The sequence below is a fragment of the Bos indicus genome, chromosome 12 (genome assembly GCF_029378745.1).
Source record: "Bos indicus isolate NIAB-ARS_2022 breed Sahiwal x Tharparkar chromosome 12, NIAB-ARS_B.indTharparkar_mat_pri_1.0, whole genome shotgun sequence".
In the NCBI taxonomy this organism is placed as follows: Eukaryota; Metazoa; Chordata; class Mammalia; order Artiodactyla; family Bovidae; genus Bos; species Bos indicus.
In genome coordinates this window covers 33,309,873-33,330,115 of record NC_091771.1, presented here as the reverse complement: position 1 = coordinate 33,330,115, position 20,243 = coordinate 33,309,873, and the positions used below count along the sequence as shown (strand labels likewise).

The 20,243-nt window shown below is 44.4% G+C and overlaps 1 protein-coding gene across 2 annotated transcripts in view; it reads left to right on the top strand.

Annotated features, from left to right (window-relative positions):
* The window catches only part of LOC109567044 (phospholipid-transporting ATPase IB), a 495,212-nt gene that overhangs the window by 375,606 nt on the left and 99,363 nt on the right, over positions 1-20,243 (top strand). The gene's annotated exons all lie outside the window — the stretch shown is intronic.

Genomic DNA, 20,243 nt, shown 5'->3' with positions numbered 1-20,243 from the left:
TTGAGAAATTTTCCAAGACATGGCATCAAGAAAGAATGAGGGTGACCGTAAATAAAGGTCCTGGAACATAGTGAGCCTGGGTTTTACCTTCTTATGATCAATGTGGGAAAATTAATTCTTAGAATGAAAGGAAATAGAGGGCATAGGAGTTTCATGTTTTGTGGACTTTCTGATGACTGAATCATTTTAAATGAATAAAATTGTAGCCCTTGTCTAGGCTGTTAAAAAAAAAGTCTTAATTCCACCATTGAAAAGTAATTAAATACTGGATTAGAACATTACTGTAGTTTTCTGTTATATAAACTTATTGATTCTAGATGAGATTTTTAAAAATCTGAGATGATCACAATTTTAGAAAATAGCTTATTATGCCAGAATGGTTTGTTTTGAACTGGAAACGTAAAATCAAGGAACAACTTTAGATAATTAACAAAGTTGTCTACTTGGGGATGTGCTCATTTTGTTAAAAGAAAAATTGGTCCTTTAGATTTTCAGTGTTTTCAATGGCTCAGATTTAGTGGAATAATTGAACAAAGGCAGTATTCTCATACAAGGCACAAATGTGAATTCTGTTCAAACCTTTGAAGACCTTTTTCTGGCATAGGTCTTAGTGATGGGTTATCATCTTCTAGAGGCTGTTTCAGGCCATTTGCTCCCCAAAAAACTTTTTTTTAAATAAAAGCAATTTGTCATTTATTCTTCTATATATATTTATGTAACTACCAAGATTGGGGTTGTCGTTTTATTTAACTGTTTATTTTGTGTTGGAATATAGCCAATTAACAATGTTGTGGTAGTTTCAGGTGGGCAGCAAAGCAAGTTAGCCACACATGTCCATGTATCCATTCTCCCTAAAGCCCCCCTCCCATCCAGGCTGCCACGTAACACTGAGCAGAGTTCCCTGTGCTCTACAGTAGGTCCTTGTTGGTAATCCATCTGAAATATAGTTGTGTGTACATGTCCATTCCAAACTCCCTAACTATCCCTTCTCCCCATCATTCTCCCTGGTAACCATTAGTTCTCTAAAATGGAGTTTGTCATTTTAGAAAGTTGCATTTTGGGGCCAGGTCGTCCACAGAGCCCCGCCCCTCTTTATCCCCTAAACTTTCGATAGGGTGAAATGAGCTTCCAAAACTCAAAACTCTAAACAATGAGCATCTGACTGATAAAGTGATGTGTTTGAAACTGTACTGTGTGTGAATTCTCTTCGTCGCTTTGCTTTGTTTCACAGAGAGTTGTTTATATTTGGTAGTTTTCCATTCCTCTTGCCTCCTTTCAGGCTAGTTCTTGGTTTTCCCTTTGATGTCCTGTCATGGTCGCCCCCTGCTCTTCCATCTGACTCTGGGTTCTGGTCAGTGGTCACGTCTATGGGGTGTCTCCTCTCATGTGTCTTAGAGCAAGTGCCTTTCTAAACTTTTGTATGCTGCTGTAGTGGCTTCAGATTAATTTATAGATCACAGTTTTGCCCAGGTATCTTCTACCAAAATCTGTCACCACGAATTCTGACACCGTTCTGTAAGACCCTCAGCCCCCTCAGACGTAGCTTAGGAAGTGGCTGTGCTCATTAAGAACTCAAGAAGGACATAATCCTAGAGTCAGAAGTAAACCACATATAGACACCTAGAGCTTGTCAGGGTCCATAGCAACTCAAAGAACGAATTTCCTTTTCCTTCTGCTTCCAGGGAAGCCAGCAGCTCATCCATAGAGAGTTGTCTCTTGGCAAACTTGCTCTGCATGAAGTAGGGCTTCCCTGGTGTCTCAGATGGTAAAGAATCCGCCTATAATGCAGGAGACCTGGGTTCGATCCCTGGGCTGGGAAGATTCCCTGGAGGAGGGCATGCCAACCCACTGCAGTATTCTTGCTTGGAGAATCCCCATGGACAGAGGAGCCTGGTGGGCTACAGTCCTTGGGGTCACAGAGTCGGACGTGACTGAACTACTAAGCACACACGCACGAAGTAGTTAAACATTCCACCAGGTTAAAAAGTGTAATTTCTCTGTTTTTTCAGGATTCTCTCAAATCAGGAGCAACCAAAATAAGAGAAAAGAAAACATATGATTAGCATTATTTCATCATATTAATTAAAACACAGTGGTAGTTTCAACTTGAGTGGATCAGTCACTAAAACCAGGGGAAGCTGCTCCCTTATTGTTAGTCTTTACAGTGAGACCTTAAGTGGGAATGAAATGTTTGAGATGACTTCTGGCTTTGCAGCAGAATTTAGGCACTGTGAGGCTCTTTCTAGAATACCTTTAGATCAATTCATGTAAAATTTCCAGACGAATCTTTACAATAAGATACCATTTTTCCTCTCCCAAGAGTTACTAAGTGTCTTTACAAGTTCTGTGTCTCTAAATGAAAAATGAAATCCCATCTACTCCTGCATGGCCCCTCCTAAAGCTACTCAGACTAAGTTAATCTTTTCAACAGAGCAGCCAACTCTTCCAGCAAAGGAATTTGCAGTCTTTGTGGTTTGGGTAGAAAGGTGGTTCATTTTACCAGTTTCTCAAAGAAATATGTTCCATGATAAATTCAATCTTTCCTCTAAAAAGAAGTTCCCCAAATCTACTTTTCTGCACACATTTTGACATGTGGGACTTTCTCTCTTGAAGCAGCCAAATGCTGAGTGTGTGTGGACCTGGGCAAACAGTGCTGGGTCCAAGGTTAAGGATATTTATTGCTGGAGGCATTACGTGTATTCGTATCCAGGAAGAGCAAAATCCAACACGTTGACAGTGGTTTTGAAATATATTAATTTGCCTTCTCTTGTCTTGGGGGAATATTTCTCTCCCCACTCCCCCTTTTAATCCTTTTCCACACTTGGTAGAATTTGGAAGGATTTTTGCCAGGAGTAACGAGCGAAGGCAGTGTGTGAATACACAGGAGAGCTGCTGGTTTCATTGCAGACTTCAGAGAAAGTTCCATGCACTCTGACTCTGGCTTGGCATGCAGGAAATTCCTCCAGGGTCTGCCCGATGCAATAAACAGACCTCCTGCATCTAACCACATCCACACCAAAGTTTCTTATGTGGGGTTCCTTTTGCTCTTTGTGTAGAAGTTAAGGGTCCCAGCATTCCTGTTGCAACTCCTTTAACCCCTACACTTTGGAATTGGTGTATGGCTGTGTTTAGGGGTTAATAGGCCTTGGGGTTTAATAGGACTTATTCCGTGTTATTTATGCACACACAGAGAAGGTAGACGCAGGAAACGGATTCCCTGTGGACACGCTTCTGAGAAATCTTACATTAGGTCAGGTTTGTCAGAAGGCTCACGGGGTCACATTTGCATTCAGGTGACTCACTGAGGACGGGGCTTATTATATGCAGCGCAGGTGAGTTTTTCGGTAATTCGTGCAGCCCCTAGCTGGCAGCCCCAGTGTCACTGAAGAGAGGGCTTGTTCGAAATGCTGAATCTCAGGCCAGTCTCGAGATATCAATCCAGATATCAATCCAGATTGAGAATCTCAATCCAGTCTCAAACTACTGGACTAGAGTCTGCATTTGTAACCAGAGTCCCAGGGGGTTCGTAGGATATTAAAGGGGAAGAAGCCTGAGTTAGGTCCTGGCCACCAGAGTCCCATCCCAGTAAGATCGTTGGAGAGTGTGTGGGGCAGAGAGGAAGGAGGGCGGGGAGGACATCGGCTGAGTTAAATTATGCTCATTAATTCAATTTGAGGCAGGAATGTGTGTAAATAAACGCTGGCAGCTGCAGAGGCTCCGTTTCCTGCCGGGCTCGGGCTGGAATGCAAGGACCAGCGCCGCAGAAACCCGACTGCGGACCAGTGCAGCAGCCCTGTGACCACGAGATAACGCAGAAGAAATGGTCTTGCCCTGCAAGGAGGGTTTTCAGGGCAGCATTAAGTGCCAAACCAAGTGGAGCTGGAGAGGGCTGTGCCAGCCAAGATCAAATCTCACAGTTATTTGAAAAGATGAAACACCCTGGACGGCCCCCTCCTCTTCCTTTAAATCAACGCAGAACAGATTTCCAGGGGGTCAGATGAGTGGGACAGCGGCTGGTCCCACACAGCCTGCTGGCAGATAAATGACCTGTTCATATCGCCTCTTCCTTACAAAGCTGAGACCCTGAGAAGCAGGGAGGGGAAGAATGAGTTTTAGAACAGGAGCATCCTTGGTACCATAAACCTGTAAACATTGACAGGGCTGGTTCTTGGCATTTGATGTTCATGAATGGTTTGCGGGGATGGAGCTGTCCTCCCTGGATCGTGTTTATTAAACTCCTCGTGCCTTGCTGGGGAAGGTGCTCGCTTGCGTATTTCCAGGTGGTTCTCGTGCTGTCCTTTGTAGGAGCTCGTTGACTGCCGTGTGTTCCAAAGAGACATCTGTTTCCCAGCTAGTAATGACCGGTGACTCCTTGTCCCCACTCAGCAAGGAATGGCTGTCCAGAGAGGCAGATTCTTCACTCATTTTATCTGCAAATGTTTTCTTAAGCCTTCAGTGCCCTTACTGATCAAAAGGGCTCACCCAGTGCTGGGCACTTTATTGAATGCTTCAACTATTTAATCCTCACTACAGTTTCCATTTCCTAGGCAGGAAACCAAGTTCTGGTGAAGCAAAGGAACTGCCGTGGTTGCTAAGTCAGGGAGGGAGGCAGGATTTGACCTTGGGCTGCCTTGAGGGCCCCTAGCAGCCTCGCTCACCCTCCCAAACACAGCCCCCCTTAGCCTCTTAGCATGCCTCCCTGCCACTGCCTCCCAGAGGGCTTCCTGCCTTCTCCGTGCTCTCAGAGTCCTCTGTGTCATTTAGTTATGAAAAAAGATTATCATTATTATTACAGACGAGTATGTGTGCACGTCCCTCACTCACTGGACCGGTAGAGATCTTGGGACAGGGTCTGGCTTAGAACGGGCTGGCAGTGGTCAGAGGTGGCTCCTCCTGAATGCCCCCAGCCCCGAGTCTCCATCCTTGTGTCCTGGGTCGGGGGATGGTGAAGGGGGGAGCTGGGTGATGGAACTTGACCGCTGAGTGATTCTGGAGGGGCAAGGAGAGCCCTTGTTCCTGGGCTTTGTCCCATGGTGAACTTAGTCGCTTCAGTCATACCGGACCCTTCGTGACCCCGTGGACTACAGCCCTCCGGGCCTCTCTGTCCATGGGGGTTCTCCAGGCAAGAGTACAGGAGTGGGTTGCCGAGGGCTCTGTCGAAGCTGCTTTGAAAAGCTAGAGAGCCCCCTCCCGTGTCGGCCACTCCAGGTAAACTGGAGAAAACACTACCAGCCCCTGAACAGTCCAGCCCCAACCCAGAGACGCCTCAGTGCCCACTATTTCTGATTATCTACTTTCTTCCTGTTGATTCTATAGTCTTGTCCCCTAGAAGTCATAACCTGAGTAGAGGGAACTTCAGTCAGGGTGTTTGTGGAGTTGAGGTGCTTTTTCCTCTCTGAAAATTGGCCTCTGATGCAGCCACGGGCATTGTTTCCACACTTTGCTCCCTGATGGCGTGTTTATTTACCTAGACCCACACAACCTGTCTCACCCTGAGTAATCCAATATTAACTTGTGATAACCAGGATTTCTACTGAAGGAAACGGTTTGTTCGGGAAAAGCAATGGGAACAGAAGATTCAAAATTCCAGAGAGAAACAGAATTAAAACCCTGCCAAAGAGGGTGTGGAAATGTCTAAGTTAAGATAGCCATCTCCAACGTAACACAGCATTATAAAATTTTTTTAATTAATAAAAATAATAATTAAAATAATATTTTTTTAAATTAAACTTTTGAAAAAAAGAGACCTCCCAGAGCAGCACATTACTGCCCCTCTAGCATATACCTTTGTTTTCAAGTTGCATTTGATCTGAAGGGAGTATTATCTCTAGGGATATTATAGCAGCTAGTCCTGAAACCGGCAAGAAGTGGTACATCTCCTCTTAGACGAGGTTTATGTGATTATGTACCTGTATTAATCAACAATGCCATGTTTTCCACCTTACCTAATACGAACCCTGTCCCACCCTTCTCCAAAGACGTTGGATCATGGGAGATGATGGTGAGTTAAAGTGATGCTGGGGAAATGAGGTCATAAATCTCAATCCGCTCTTATTCTGGAAGATTCTCACAGTGGACTTGGTGGCTTTGGGCTCTGGCTGGCCTTGATTGCATGTGCTTTATGTGTGCTTATAGCGGGAGGGCATTTGTGCCCTGGCTTTACACGCAATGACTGTTGGACGTTGTCCCCCCTTCTGGTCTCTCTATTTTAGGCCACATCTGGAAGCACAGCCTGCCTTTTACAACAGGTCCCTAAATCCAGACTAGGGTGTTACATGCAGCTGCCGCCATGATGGCCCCACACTCTCCATGTGTGCTGGGTGCTGACTGCAGGAGAGGGGTGGTCCCCCTGGACAGAGCGCCTCCCCGGCCACTCGGGGGATCTGTGCCAAGCAGCAGCCCAGGGCATCTTTGTCACATCTGGTAGCTGTTGAGCAGCATGTAGGAAAAATGTTCTGAGACTCAGGGCCTCTTCCAGTGGGACCATCAGAGATTTACTGCCATGAAAGTGGAAAATTATGAGAAAAACAGGAGGAGACTTCCATTTGCCAAGCCCTTTGTGTTCCGTAGGCTTTACAGATGTGACATCACAGGTTGTTTATTATATTATAGAACCCAGTTTGCAAAGCAGAGGGCATCCACTTTGGCTGGTGACAACATCCAGTCAAGAGGCAGACAGAACATTTTCCCGTGGACTGGTTGACTCTCTGTAACATCCAAGTGGTCTCGCTAAATATCCATGCTGTGTGATTACATTCGTAGAAAGTTCAAAAACGTGCCAAACTAATTTATGGTGTTAGAGGTCAGGTCAGGGGTTACGCTTGAGTGGAGGAGGAGTGAGAAATGGGAGAGGCCTGAAGAATTGTCTGCTGAGTTTCTAGGGGCTTCCATCAGAGTGCTGTGTTCACAGTATTCGTTTGGCAAAAATGAAAGCCAGTTTGCGATGTACACATATCGTCTGTGCACTCCGTCATGCACATGTTTCATTTCGATCAAAACTTTACATTTATAAGTATGACATAAGAGCATAAGGATAATGTCCTTTCCTCAATCTGTCGTGCTTAGTCGCTCAGTCGTGTCTGACTCTTTACGACCCCAGGGACTGTAGCCCACCAGACTGCTCTGTCCATGGAATTTCCCAGGCAAGAATACTGGAGTGGGTTGCCATTTCCTCCTCCAGGGATTTTCCCAACCCAGGGATTGAACCTGCACTCACGTCTCCTGTGTCTCCTGCATTGCAGGCGGATTCTTTACCCGCTAAGCCATCAATCCACCTCTCATTAGTAATAATTGCAGATGAGAGGAGAGAGGAGGCTGCAGGTTGAAGTGGGTGTTTGCTGCAGCACTGGAGGTGGGGACCCCATCAGCTGTGTATCACCTGAAGATTCTCCCTACGAAGCTTTGGATTGTCTATTGAGGGTCCCAGGTTGGTTTTTTGGCTTGGGTTTCTTTTTTCTTTTTTAATAATAAGCATATCAATATGTTTTTTAACCTCAGTAGAATGCTTTTGAATAAAAGCTTCTGTTGCTGCTTCTGCAGTGAATAATCTTCAATATCCCTTTCAAAAGGCTGACTTGGAAATTAGTACCATGTGGGTGGTGATCACAGGAGGGGCAGCATGCCCTGTGGTCAGTGGGCAGAGAGACAGGAAAGGACCAGCCCCAGGGAACCCAGCATTTACATGGTGGGGTGGGTAATGTCCTTCTGCCCACCAAAGATAGCACAGGATAGTAGGCATGGGCTATTCCCTCCAAGCTCCTCTGTCTATGGGATTCTCCAGGCAAGAATACTGGAGTGGGTTGCCATGCCCTTCTCCAGGGGATCTTAGCCACCCAGGGATCAAACCTGGGTCTCTTGCATTACAGGCAGACTCTTTACCCTCTGAGCCACCAGGGGAGCCACTAGGCAGTACTGCAGTGGCTCTATTAATAGAAAGATGGGTTGAATAATTCAGTCTTTTTATAAAAATGCAATGGCTACATTGAGCATCTTTTCATGTGCCTTTTGGTATCTGTATGTCTTCTTTGGACAAATGTCTGTTTAGATCTTCTGTCCCTTCTCTTTCCCCTTTGGCACAAGTTTGTTTTCTATGTCCTTGGGTATATTTCCATTTTGTATATAAGTTCATTTTGGATGAATTTTGGGGAAGTTCATTTTGTCATTTGTTTTTGGCTGCCACATATAAGCAAAGTCATATGATATCTGTCTTTATCTGGCTTACTTCACTTAGTATGATAATCTCAAGATCTATCCATGTTGCTGCAAATGGTTTTATTTCATTCTTTTTTATGGCTGAGTAATATTCCATCATATACACCCAGCACACTAAGTTGCTTCAGTCTTGTCTGACTCTTTGCAACCCCATGGACTGTAGCCCACCAGGGTCTTCAATCCATGGGATTCTCTCGGCACTGGAGTGGGTTGCCATTTCCTGCTCCAGGGGATCTTCCCAACGCAGGGATCAAACCCACATCTCTTACGTCTCCTGCATTGACAGGCAGGACCTTTACCATAAGCACCACCTGGGAAACCCATATATGCAACACATCTCCTTTATCCATTCATCTTTTGATGGACATTTAGGTTGCTTCCATGTCTTGGCTATTATAAATAGTGCTGCAGTGAACATTGGCGTGCACGCATCTTTTCAAGTTATAATTTTCTCCATACGTATGCCCAGGAGTGGGATTGCTAGGTCGTATGGTAACTCTATTTTTAGGTTTTTAAGGAATTTACATACTGTTCTCTATAATGGATGCATCAATATGTATTCCCATCAACAGTGTACGAGGGATGAATTAGGAGTTTGGGCTCAGTATATACATACTACTATATATGATGGATAACCAACAAGGACCTACTAAATAGCACAGAGAACTATATTTTATAATAACGTATAAAGGAAAAGAGTCTGAGAGAGAGTTTACACATACTGTCACACACACACACACACACACACACGAATCACTTTACTGTATACCTGAAGCTAACACAATATTGTAAATCAACTGTACTTCAATTAAAAAATAAAATTGAAAAGAAAAATGAAATAACTTTGAGTCACCATGAGATTCCCTATCTGAAATGTTAGAGCAATATCTTGACTGAGAGTTTAGTAGCTCAACAGTCTGCTTCAATAAAGAACTTTAAAATACTTTGTGTAAATTTTCTAAAACTAGATAAGAATTCTTTTTTTTTTCATAAAGAAAAAGTGCAGAAAAAGCTAAAAGCAAAAGGACAGTGACCACACGGAGGCTGCGTGCAGCAGCCTCTCGGGGGTCGGCAGTGGGGGGGTTCAGGCAGCACCAGGGCAGGAGCCATGTTACTGGACCAGTCAATGTGTCTGCCTGTGCGAGTTCAGCGGCCCCTCTCAGGGATGGAAAGTTTACTGGAATAGATCAATTTTTTTCCCCATATGTTTAAGTTTATGGGCAAGTTCTATTTCTGATGCTTCCTTTTTCTTTTTCACTTTAATTTGGCATTTTTTCCCCTTGACCCAGGCTGTGCCAAGAAGCAAGCCATTTCAGCTTCATCACCTGAGAGACTTCTTCTACAAAGGAATAACGAAGTGTTGTCTGAAGCCCATTTCAGACTATCATTTGCTGTACTATCTTGTTGCTCTTTCTGTTCTGATTTTCCCCATTTCCTAACAGAGACCTTGTCTCTTTATTGCTGTTAAATTTGCTTTCTCATCATTTGTCAAATATGTCACTGAAATGATTTTTCAAAGATAATAAAAGGTTTCATGATTTCAGGAAGTTGAAAATCCTGGGGGCAGAACATTGTATGCACGAATTTTGTTGAAATCACTGCCTCTCTACCTCTTGGCTGGAGGACTCTTGAAGACATGGTTTCATTTCTCTTAAGAAAGTCCCTGACAAGTGGTCTGATCATAACTCTGTTCACACTTGCTTGAGGCTCCGTGGCGGATGAAGAACTGGTTCTTTTGGAAGGACTATTATTTTAGGCTCAGTTTGGGCTTTTTATGCAAACCTTAGCTCTTTTCCTGTTGGATATCATCAATACCGTTTCCGCCCCCTCCCTCCCTGATACAATGACCTCTTCTTCACCTTCATGGTGGTTGATCTCTGGGCAGCACTTGATCCTGAGGCTTCTAGAAATTCTGTCTTTTGCTTCTGAAACATAGTTCCCTCCTATCTTTCTTAACTGTTTCTTTACCTCCATTTCAGTGGCACATCCCTAAAGTATAATTAGTCTGAAGGATTCTTTCCTTATTTTAACTTTCTCTTAGGTTACAGTGTATATACCAAAGTCTTCAATTTCAGCTAAAAACGAATAACACCTATCTGTCTTTCAGCCAAAGCTTGATAGTTGCCTGCAGCTTGATTTACTTTGAAAATGGAGCCAGGTCTTTTTCATCTTTTGTATCTCTTTGAATACCTAACAGAATACCTGGTACATAATAAACATTAGATGGACGGAGAACATGATCACACTGGTAAAAATTTAATTGAAACTTAATTAAATTAACTTCTCTGTTCAATTTTACGAACTTCTTCTAATAGTGCTCAGTTGCGCAGTCGTGTCCGACTCTGCGACCCGATAGACTGTAGCCCACCAGGCTCCTCTGTCTATGAGATTTCCCAGGCAAGGATACTAGAGTGATTGTCATTTCCTTCTCTAGGGGATCTTCCCAAGTCAAGGATTGAACTCGTGTCTCTTGCATCTCCTGCATTGGCAGGTGGCTTCTTTACCACTGAGCCACCTGGGAAGCCATTCCCTAAGTGATGACATGTTGAAAGATGAATAAGGATGTTTCCTTTCCCAGACTCTTCTGTCCTCATGCCATGTTCATTATTGATACCTTTTTACCTGAGGACCCACCTATCACACTTCTTGTACAAGTGCATCTTTGGGAAAGGTTACACTTTGCAGAATAGTTTTTTCTAGATTCTTGTGGGACAGACTGCTTTTGAACTTAAGTGTGCAGAGCTGAAATGCTGAAACATTTGGGAAACTTTTTTCCTAGGGGGAGATTTTTATGGCCAAAAGTGAATCTTCCATAGGGCTGAAGAAAGATCTATGAAATTTAGCTTTTAAAAACAGAGTTGTGTTTAAGTTCTGTGGAAACAGAAGGTACTGCTTAGACAGAACATGGCAGATGTTATGAAAATTTGTTTTAAAGCATTTCCTTTAGGTTAAGTCACGTTTGCCAAGTTATAACCTGGAACACATTCTGACAGCTCAGCAGAGTTCACAGCTGTGGGTGTGCAGTGGCCACGGGTTTGGGGAGGGGAGGGGTGTCCATTGTTGTTAGAGTATCACGCTTCTCTTTCTGAGGCCAGCAAGCTCCCTGGTCTTTGAGATTTACTTTTGTCTAATGAAAAGTGTGTTTTACATAGACACTCTGGGCTTCCCTGGTGGCTCAGCTGGTAAAGAATCAGCAATCAGGTAAAGAATCAGCAATGCGGGAGACCTGGGTTCAGTCCCTGGGTTGGGAAGATCCCCTGGGGAAGGAAAGGTCTACCCACTCCAGTATTCTGGCCTGGAGAATTCCATGGACTGTTTCCTTGGGGTCGCAAAGAGTCTGACACGACTGAGCAATTTTCACTTTTCCTTTTCAATAGACACTCTACTTGGCTCTCACTGGAGAAAACCATAGATTTTCTTCGATGCGTACTTGATATTTCTTTAGGGCAAACATCTCAAATAATTCAAAAATGATCACATTAAGAAGCCTACAGAATCCAGAATGGAGTAGATTCAGGGATGCTTCTTAGATCTGAACCATTGGGTCCTGCCACCACCCTCCTTCATCCCTGCTGCTGCTGCTGTCACTTCAGTCGTGTCCGACTCTGTGGACCCCAGAGACGGCAGCCCACCAGGCTTCCCTGTCCCTGGGATTCTCCAGGCAAGAACACTGGAGTGGGTTGCCATTTCCTTCTCCAATGCATGAAAATGAAAAGGGAAAGTGAAGTCGCTCAGTCGTGTCCTACTCTTCCTGACCCCATGGACTGCAGCCTACCAGGCTCTTCCACCCATAGGATTTTCCAGGCAAGAGTACTGGAGTGGGTTGCCATTGCCTTCATCCCTATGACTTGTCAAAAAAAAAAACCTGTCTATTATGGATAAACAGCAAGGTCCTACTGTACAGCACAGAAAGCTATTCACTCTCCTGTGATAAACCATACTGGAAAAGAATCTGAAAAAGAATGAATGTGTGTGTATATAATGGAATCATTTGCTGTCTACTTGAAACTAACACAGCATCATAGATCAATTATACTTTAATAAAGTAAACTTTAAAAAATAGAGATCTATCGACTTTAGGGGACTAACTCTGGAGGGGTCACTGCCGTCTCTGTCTCTGCACTCAGGTGTCTGAGTGTTTCCCCAGGAAGGGCCAGAGTGCCCCACGCTGGGAAAAGAACAAGAAGCAGAAAGATCACTGATGGTTTTCTTTTGTCTGACTCATTCAAAAGAAAACCCAAGGTAAGGTCTCTAACGGATTGATTGGAATGGTGTTTTGTTGTTGTTGCTGTCTGCTTGATTTTGAGGCTTCATGTCTTTTAGAAAATGGATGTGTGTGACCTTGAATGTCTTTTTCTCGTTTTCTCAGGAGGTGGTATCGTTTAGGTTCTTACATGTAGGGCCTATCCGGGCGTACTGTGGATATAAGAGCTTTATCTGAGATATAAGAGATTTATCTGGGCTGAAGGAGAGAAATTTCCTTGATGCCCATGGAAAATAGGTGAAAAGTCACAGAGACTGTCTTTTCACACGCCTTAGTGACTTTTCTTGTTCTCCCACCTGTGTTACTGAGATGCTCTGGGAGGTCTGTGCCCACAGAGAGCAGGGCTGTCTCTCTTACGACTGGAAGCTTCTCCCACACCCCGTTCTCTGCAGCGGCCTTGTCACCAGCTCAGGTGACTGGTACAGGGTCCCTGGCCAGGCTGCCCTCATGTGAAGCACAGAGGTGCCTTTATGGGGGAGTCAGCTTCTCCCTTCTGGCCTCGTTGGTTCCAGGGAGATACTTGGAAGAAGCAAGAAAATCAGTGAGCATCGGAGTTGGGGTCTAGGTGAGAGAAAAGTCTGACTCCCCTTGGATCTGATGGTATCCAAAACATGAGCCACCCTGAAGCAAATGCCAGTGCAGTGCTGTGCTCAGAGCTGGGGCCCAGGAATGACCCTCCACCTCTAGGGAGGAGGTTTGGAGGGAGGGTGAAGAAAGACAGAGTGATGGCAGCCACCCTGGGATGGCAAAGAAACTGGCTAAGATGGGTGACTAAACAGGGCTGGTGAGATTTGCTGAAGGTGCCAGGCCTGGAGGAAGGGATACTTCTGGAGGCTTCTGCCAGCGTGAGCAGGCAGGGGTGATAAGAGCATTGGCCTGGGGATCTTGTAAGTAGCACTGGGATATGAAAGTTGAGAGTCTGAGGAACAGGAAAAAGAGAAATGGGCTGAGCAAGAGGGACTTTGGGAATTTTGTGGGATTGGAGAACTTTTCTGAAGGAGGAGCTCCAGCAGCATCTGTTCATGTCCAATAAAAAAAAAATTACATGTAGTATTTGTAGTTGAAATGCTTTCTCTGCACGTGTGTGCCTTTAAAGGAATTAAATTGTATACTCAGAAGATGTATCATAAAAATGTATCATAGCTATGACTAAAAATTCATAACTATATTATATACATATAAAGTATGATTCATAGAAAAATTAGGTCAACTAGATAGGATCAAATAAAGTTTTTAATGATTTGTTTTTCCATTGTTTTTTGTATATAGATACTAGAAGCGGGAACAGAGCCGTTTCACAGGTCTGTTTCTGAGAGGAGTGAATAGCCAGGCTTTAAATTGCTGTTGATAACAAAGAAACTGTGCTGGATGGCTGAGGTTTCAAAGTCAGATTAGATTTCACTCTGGAGAGGCCTCTTCCAGCCTCTTGGCTGGGAAACTCTCTCCGAACAGGATATGGTGATTATTTGTAAATGATCATTGCTCCTTCTGACAATAGCTCATCCCCAAGTACTCAGAGGGCTGGCTTTGAAACATATACAGATGATTTGAATGAAAATATCATATGCGCAAGCATACACAATACTAGCTGACCTACCAAACTGGAAGGTGACTCACTAAAGATAATTCCAAATAATTTAGCTGTGTTGACCTGGCTTTGGGATTCATTAAGCGACTAGCCTAGTATTTATAGAAAAAGATAACAAAGTTAAAAATTCTTGGCAAAAAAATGAAACAAAAAAAGCATGGAGTTTGGGAAAGAACAATGAAAAAGTTGAGCAGGAAGGGGTGATCCTCAGCAGACGGGGACCCATCTCTCCTGCCAGCATCTTGGCGTTTCAAGAGGCAGCTGCAGTTCCTGCCAGAAGACATTATCTGACTGCAGAGTGATGTGATAATGGTCCATCTGGTCTTCTTTTAGTTACACGTTGAAGCTTCAGTCATATCTCTGTGCCCCTCTCCCCAAAGCCTTGGGGGACATTGGACATTTCTCTTTACAAGCTGATTGGGTTATTTGTCCAAATGATGGGCATTTTTGAAATAGGAAATTCAGCTTCTGCCTATAGAATCCCCATACCTGGTGGACAGAGAAGAGCGTAAATACTACATGCTTGTATTTAGATTTTGGATTGTGGGTATTTGAAACAGTCTGTTACATCTGTTCATTGGAAATGCCTGGTACATCATTTCTGCAACATCCACCCCTACTCTTCGATAATGACCCCATGCCCATGTCCAGCCCAGACCACATCCTGAACCTCAGACTGACATTGACTGGGCACATTTCTAGCTTTTTCAACTGGTCACTTCCTCCTAAATGTCTCCAGGCCTCTCAAAATCAACATGTCAAAATAGTAACTAGCTTTATCCACTTCCCAACACACACACAGACACGCGGGCACACACACACATGCACGCAGCAGAGGGTGGGGGAACAAAGCAGAATAAAATGTGTTTCTCCTGCTGTGAGCTCTGTCTTGCTTTCAAGTAACCCAAATCAGGGACTTATTCTGGCTTCTCCCCACATCACTCCTGTATGCATGCCTCCCAAGATCGGCAGCAGGACCCTGACCTTGCTTCCTAGTTTCCTCTCCTTGACGTGGCCTGGCTGCCACTTCTGTCCTTCTTCCCTCCATCTCAGCGCCCCCAGCCCTCCCTTCAGCCCCTTGCTTGCCAGCTGTGCCCCTAGTGGGTTATACCCTTATCTTAAACCTCACTGCCTGAAACTTTTGTCTTCTTTACTCCCTTTTAAGACAGATCCTTCCCAGTTTCTGTGGTTGCCATTCACCCTCTGACTCGTGTCTCAGGCCTCTGATCACCTCTCTGCCCTCCACCTTTGCCTTTACAGCCCATCCGTCTGCCCGTGTTGGCTTTTCTTCCAGCCCGAGAGTGTAAACCTTCTATTGCTTCCTGGCTTCCCACCTTTGGTCTCTCCTCTCGGGACCCACACAGCGACAGCCTTGACTTTTCTGAAAGCCCATTCTCATTGTCCCTCTGCCCAGAATCTGCAGAGGTTCCGTTATTTCCCTCGCACACACCTCCCCAGTGTTCCCAGCTCCCCACAGCCATCCCCTGCCCCTCTGCACCCACTGCCCAGCGTCGGGATCCCCTCCCTCCTCTCTGTTCTGCCTCCCTGTGATGTCTTCCGTGCTCCCAGAGGAGATGCTCTGCTCTTCTCTCCATCCCTCTTTCCAGACACTCTGCTTCTCCTTCTTATTCTTATTCCTTTGTGAATACATTCTACACAGTCTTTGCTTTGCTCTTGCTTTTTCTGCTTAATTATCGAGATGACAAAATGAGAGCCTTTGGTTAGGAGACCCTGGCTCCTGTGATGTGTTTCTGCACCGATGTGGGCCTGGCTGAGCTCTGCATCTGTATTTGTTTCTCCCTGCACTTCCCGGGCGCAGTGGTAAAGAATCCTCCTGCCACTGAAGGAGACGCAGGTTCAATCCCTGGGTTAGCAAGATCCCCCGGAGGAGGAAATGGCAGCCCACTCCAGTATAATTCCACAGATAGAGGAGCCTGGTGGGCTATGGTCCATGGGGTTGCAAAGAGTCTGAGCATACACACTGTTTCTCGCTGGTGAGCACATCTAGGCGTGGAGCAGAGCTCCTCAATCAGTACAGGTTGTCAGGCAGTTAAAACAGGGCAGAACACATTCCAAGAGCTGGGATGTTGCTGCGTTCCAGCAAACGATAACTCTCAAAGGGAGCTCAATTAACCCGAAACCTCCACTTTGATAACCATTTACATTAACACTAGTTTGGAATCTTGGCTTCTTCAGTGGGTTTCTCCTTGACAGAGGTCTAAGATGTCTTCTTTGTTTTTCTTGATTGTCTCATTTAGTCAGTAAAAAGGTTTATTGACTCAACCATTCAACAACCGTTCTGTGAATACCTACGAAAGGGACGGCAGATTCCTAAGTCTGCTTTCAACTGCACAGTATCAGTGACGTTTTCTGAAGACAGACAAAAGCCTTACTTGATTAACAGGCCTCAGAGAGAGATTTTTTTATTATTCCCTTTTTGCCATCACAAGCTTTCCACATGCCCCTCTTTTTTTATCTCCAACCTTTATTTCCCATCCGAGGTTTGGTCCCCGTGCTTTTGGCTCTCAGACATCAGACGACATTCTTAAATAAACACAGTAGATTACAGAGTAAAAAGAGATTTTCTCAGAGTCTGTGATTGACCATAGCGTGCCCTGGTGCAGCTGGCTCTGAACAGAAGTGGGGTCTTACAGGTGATTTTCAGGAGCTAAGGTGTCATGTTACATAGCCGTGTCCTTAGGATTTTACTTACTTCTGCATCCTTGATAGACTTTTTTCAGATCATGGTTCTTTGATAACAAATCATCTCTACGGTCTAGTGCTGCCCACTACCAGGCTATCAAGATTGAAATAATAACTACCATGATTTGACATAAACCTTAGAAATCTCTGCTGGAGCCAGTTCCTCCATGCCTGATGGTTTCCTATTGAAATAGACTTTCTTTGCTTCTGCCTCTATAGAGCAGATCTTTCGTGCATGGTTTTGATAGCTTCCTTTTTTAAAACTGAAATATAGTTGATTTACAATGTTGAGTTGATTTCAGGTGTGCAGGAAAGTGATTCCGTAACTCAAACATATATATACTCTTACATGTGGTAGAGTGTATCTGTTAATCCAAACTCCTAATTTATCCCTGCCTCCACTTTCCCCTTGGTAACCACAGCTTTGTATTCTATGTGTTTTTGTATATAATTTCATTTATATCTTTTTTTTAGATTCCACACATAAGTCATATCATATGGTATTTGTCTTTCTCTGGCTTATTTCACTTAGTAAGGTAATCTCCAGGCCCACCCATGTTACTGCAGATGGCATTATTTCATTCTTTTTTGTGGCTGAATAATATTCCGTTGTATAAATGTACCATATTTCGAAAAGATTCACGCCCCCTAGTGCTCACTGCAGCACTGTTTACAATAGCCAAGATATGGAAGCAATCTGTGTCCATTGACAGATGAACGGATAAAGAAGATGTGGCATATTTATACAAGCGGTTGTTTCTATGAGTCATCAATCCTGTGGGCTCACAGCTTGGTGGCTCTGCACTGAGCACTTTGTCCATGGTCACAGTGATATAGGGGAGCTGAGCGGGGTTTCACCCACCAAGTGGTCTTGTGCAGCTGGGGCTGCGAGGAGCCGAGAATTTCCCCCTTGGTCCTTAGGCTGCTCCTGGACACTTTCCCATTTGCAGCTTCTTGTCTGGTAAGGAGGTAATGAAGCCGTGATTGGCCTCCCTGTTCAGGATATCCCTGGGGCCCAGGCCCCCTGGGTGTCGTGTAACAGCATTCCAGGGCAGCTGTGCCATTGTAAGGCTCACTGCACTCAACAGATTCCAGACACCCTCCGGCTGCTGCTGCGCTGAATGGTGAATTCAGGCTTCGCTGGGTTTGGGCCTCAAGGGGGCTGAGCCAAAGCTGACATGACTTACTGTTCAGACGACAAGTACCAAAGAGGGAAAACAGTTCAAATGCCAATGAACTGCTGCTTTCTTCAAAAGAGATTGACTTCCCAGGAGCAGCTCTCAGGCAATTGGAGCCTAGTTCCACTGACTTCAACAGCATTTCTCTCCCTTGGCCTTTCTGTAGATGGGGCAGTTGACTCAATGATTCTTAATACTTTTAGTCTGTGACTTAGCTTTTATATAAGCAGCCAATAAAATAGAAAATTTTGTTTGGAAAACAGGAGGAGCAAACAGTTTTGGAGCAAAAGAAAGCTAAATAATTTATTCATGGCTTTAAGTTGAATTTATGGTATTAAATTTTTAGATGGTGTAAAATAAACCTTGAACTTTGAGAGTTCTTTTTTATCAGTAATACCCATATGCTGAATCTTTATTTCAACCTGCTGTAAGCTGAGTAGAAGAGCTTTGCAAATAGACATTGGAGTTGCTGAATGATTTATCTTCTGATTGTTTATTTACTTTCCTAAGAAAGGACCTCCTAAGTGCCCATTTATGTTACTATAATTAAATCATTCCAAGGTAAAAGTTTCATAAGTTTCTAGGGGGCCTTCCTGGTGGCTCAGATGGCAAAGAATCTGTGCAATGCAGAAGACCTGGGTTCCATCCCTGGGTCAGGAAGATCCCCTAGAGAAGAGGAAATGACTACCCACTCCAGTATTCTTGCCTGGACAATCACATGGACAGAGGGCTATAGTTCCTGGGGTCATAAAGAGTCCGACACGACTGAGAGACTGAGTTTCTAGAATAATGTATCTGGTAAAGTCATTTAACTGTGACTTATTATCCATGTCATATTTTGTTTTATATTAATTTTTAATCATTTTAACCATTTTTACATGTACAACTCATGGCATTAAGGACATTCATAACACCTGCCACCATCCCCACTATTCACTTCCAGAATTTTTTCATCTACCCAAACAGAAAGTCTGTCCCCTTCAACTCCTCACATCCCCTCATTACCCAGCCCCTCTCTGACTTCTATATTTGCCTAGTCTAGGTACCTTGTGTAAATAGAATTATACAATATGCATCCTTTATTTCTAGCTTATTTCATTTAGCATGATGTTCAATGTTGTCGCTCGTATCAGAAGTTTTTTCCTTTCAAAGGCTGAATCACATGATTCCATTAAATGCTTCATAGACAAGGAAAAAGGTTTTCCTTGACCCTCTTAGAGTTGCTAGTTGAGTCTGAAAATTAAACTGAAAAAGACAGGTTAGCAGGAGAAGCGTTAGTCACTTAGTCATGTCTGACTCTTTGCGATCCCATGGACTGTAGCCCACCAGGCTCCTCTGTCCATGGAATTCTCCAGGCAAGAATACTGGAGTGGGTTGCCATTCCCTTCCCAAGGGATCTTCCTGACGCAGGGATCAAACCCGGGTGTCCTGCATTGCAGGCAGATTCTTTACCACCTGAGCCAGAAGGAGAAAAGCATGCAAATTTATTTGAGTTTTATATGACTCAGAAAACTTCATAAGGAAATGAAGACCAGAAGAAATGGTTAAACCTGAATGCTTTTATGCTGAGTTTGATGAAGAGTAGGCTTCTCAGATAGCTCAAAGCTTCAGCCCCTGGGTCAGGAAGACACCCTGGAGGAGGAAATGGCTACCCACTCCAGTCTTCTTGCCTGCAGAGTCGCATGGACAGCGGAGCCTGGCGGGCTGCAGTCCATGTTGTCCCAAATAGTCAGACACGACTGAGTGACTAATACTTTCACTTTTCACTTGGTGAAGAGTGGGAAGCTGTGCTGAGCAGAGGGTGAGCTCAGGGTGGTGACCGGAAGGGGCTTCGCACGGCCTGTCTATCGGATCCCTCTGTGTCCCCGCTCTTTAAGGACGTACCTCTCAGGTGAAGGTCCTTTACCCACCTCAGAGGTGCAGGGCGGAGGTCAGAGCCACATCTTGCTTCTGCCATGTTTGCAAACTCCTTCACCTTAAACTATTCATTCTGCCAAGGTGCCATAGGTGAGAATAGGGTGTCCTCAACCCCATGAATACAGACCACGTTTTGTTTATCCATCATCTGTTCATGGACACTTGTGTTATTCCCACCTTTTGGCTATTGTCAGTAATGCTGCCATGAACAGAGGTGTATTGTTTCTGTTTGAGTATTGACTTGTCTTGAAATGGGCCTCTCTCTTTCTTATGATGGGAAATACTTCTTGACAAGAAACGTCAACTGCGTCTTTCAAAAGGGGTCCAGGATTAGCGTTTTTACTCTTTTCCATTGAAACAATACTTCCATGGGTATGAGCGT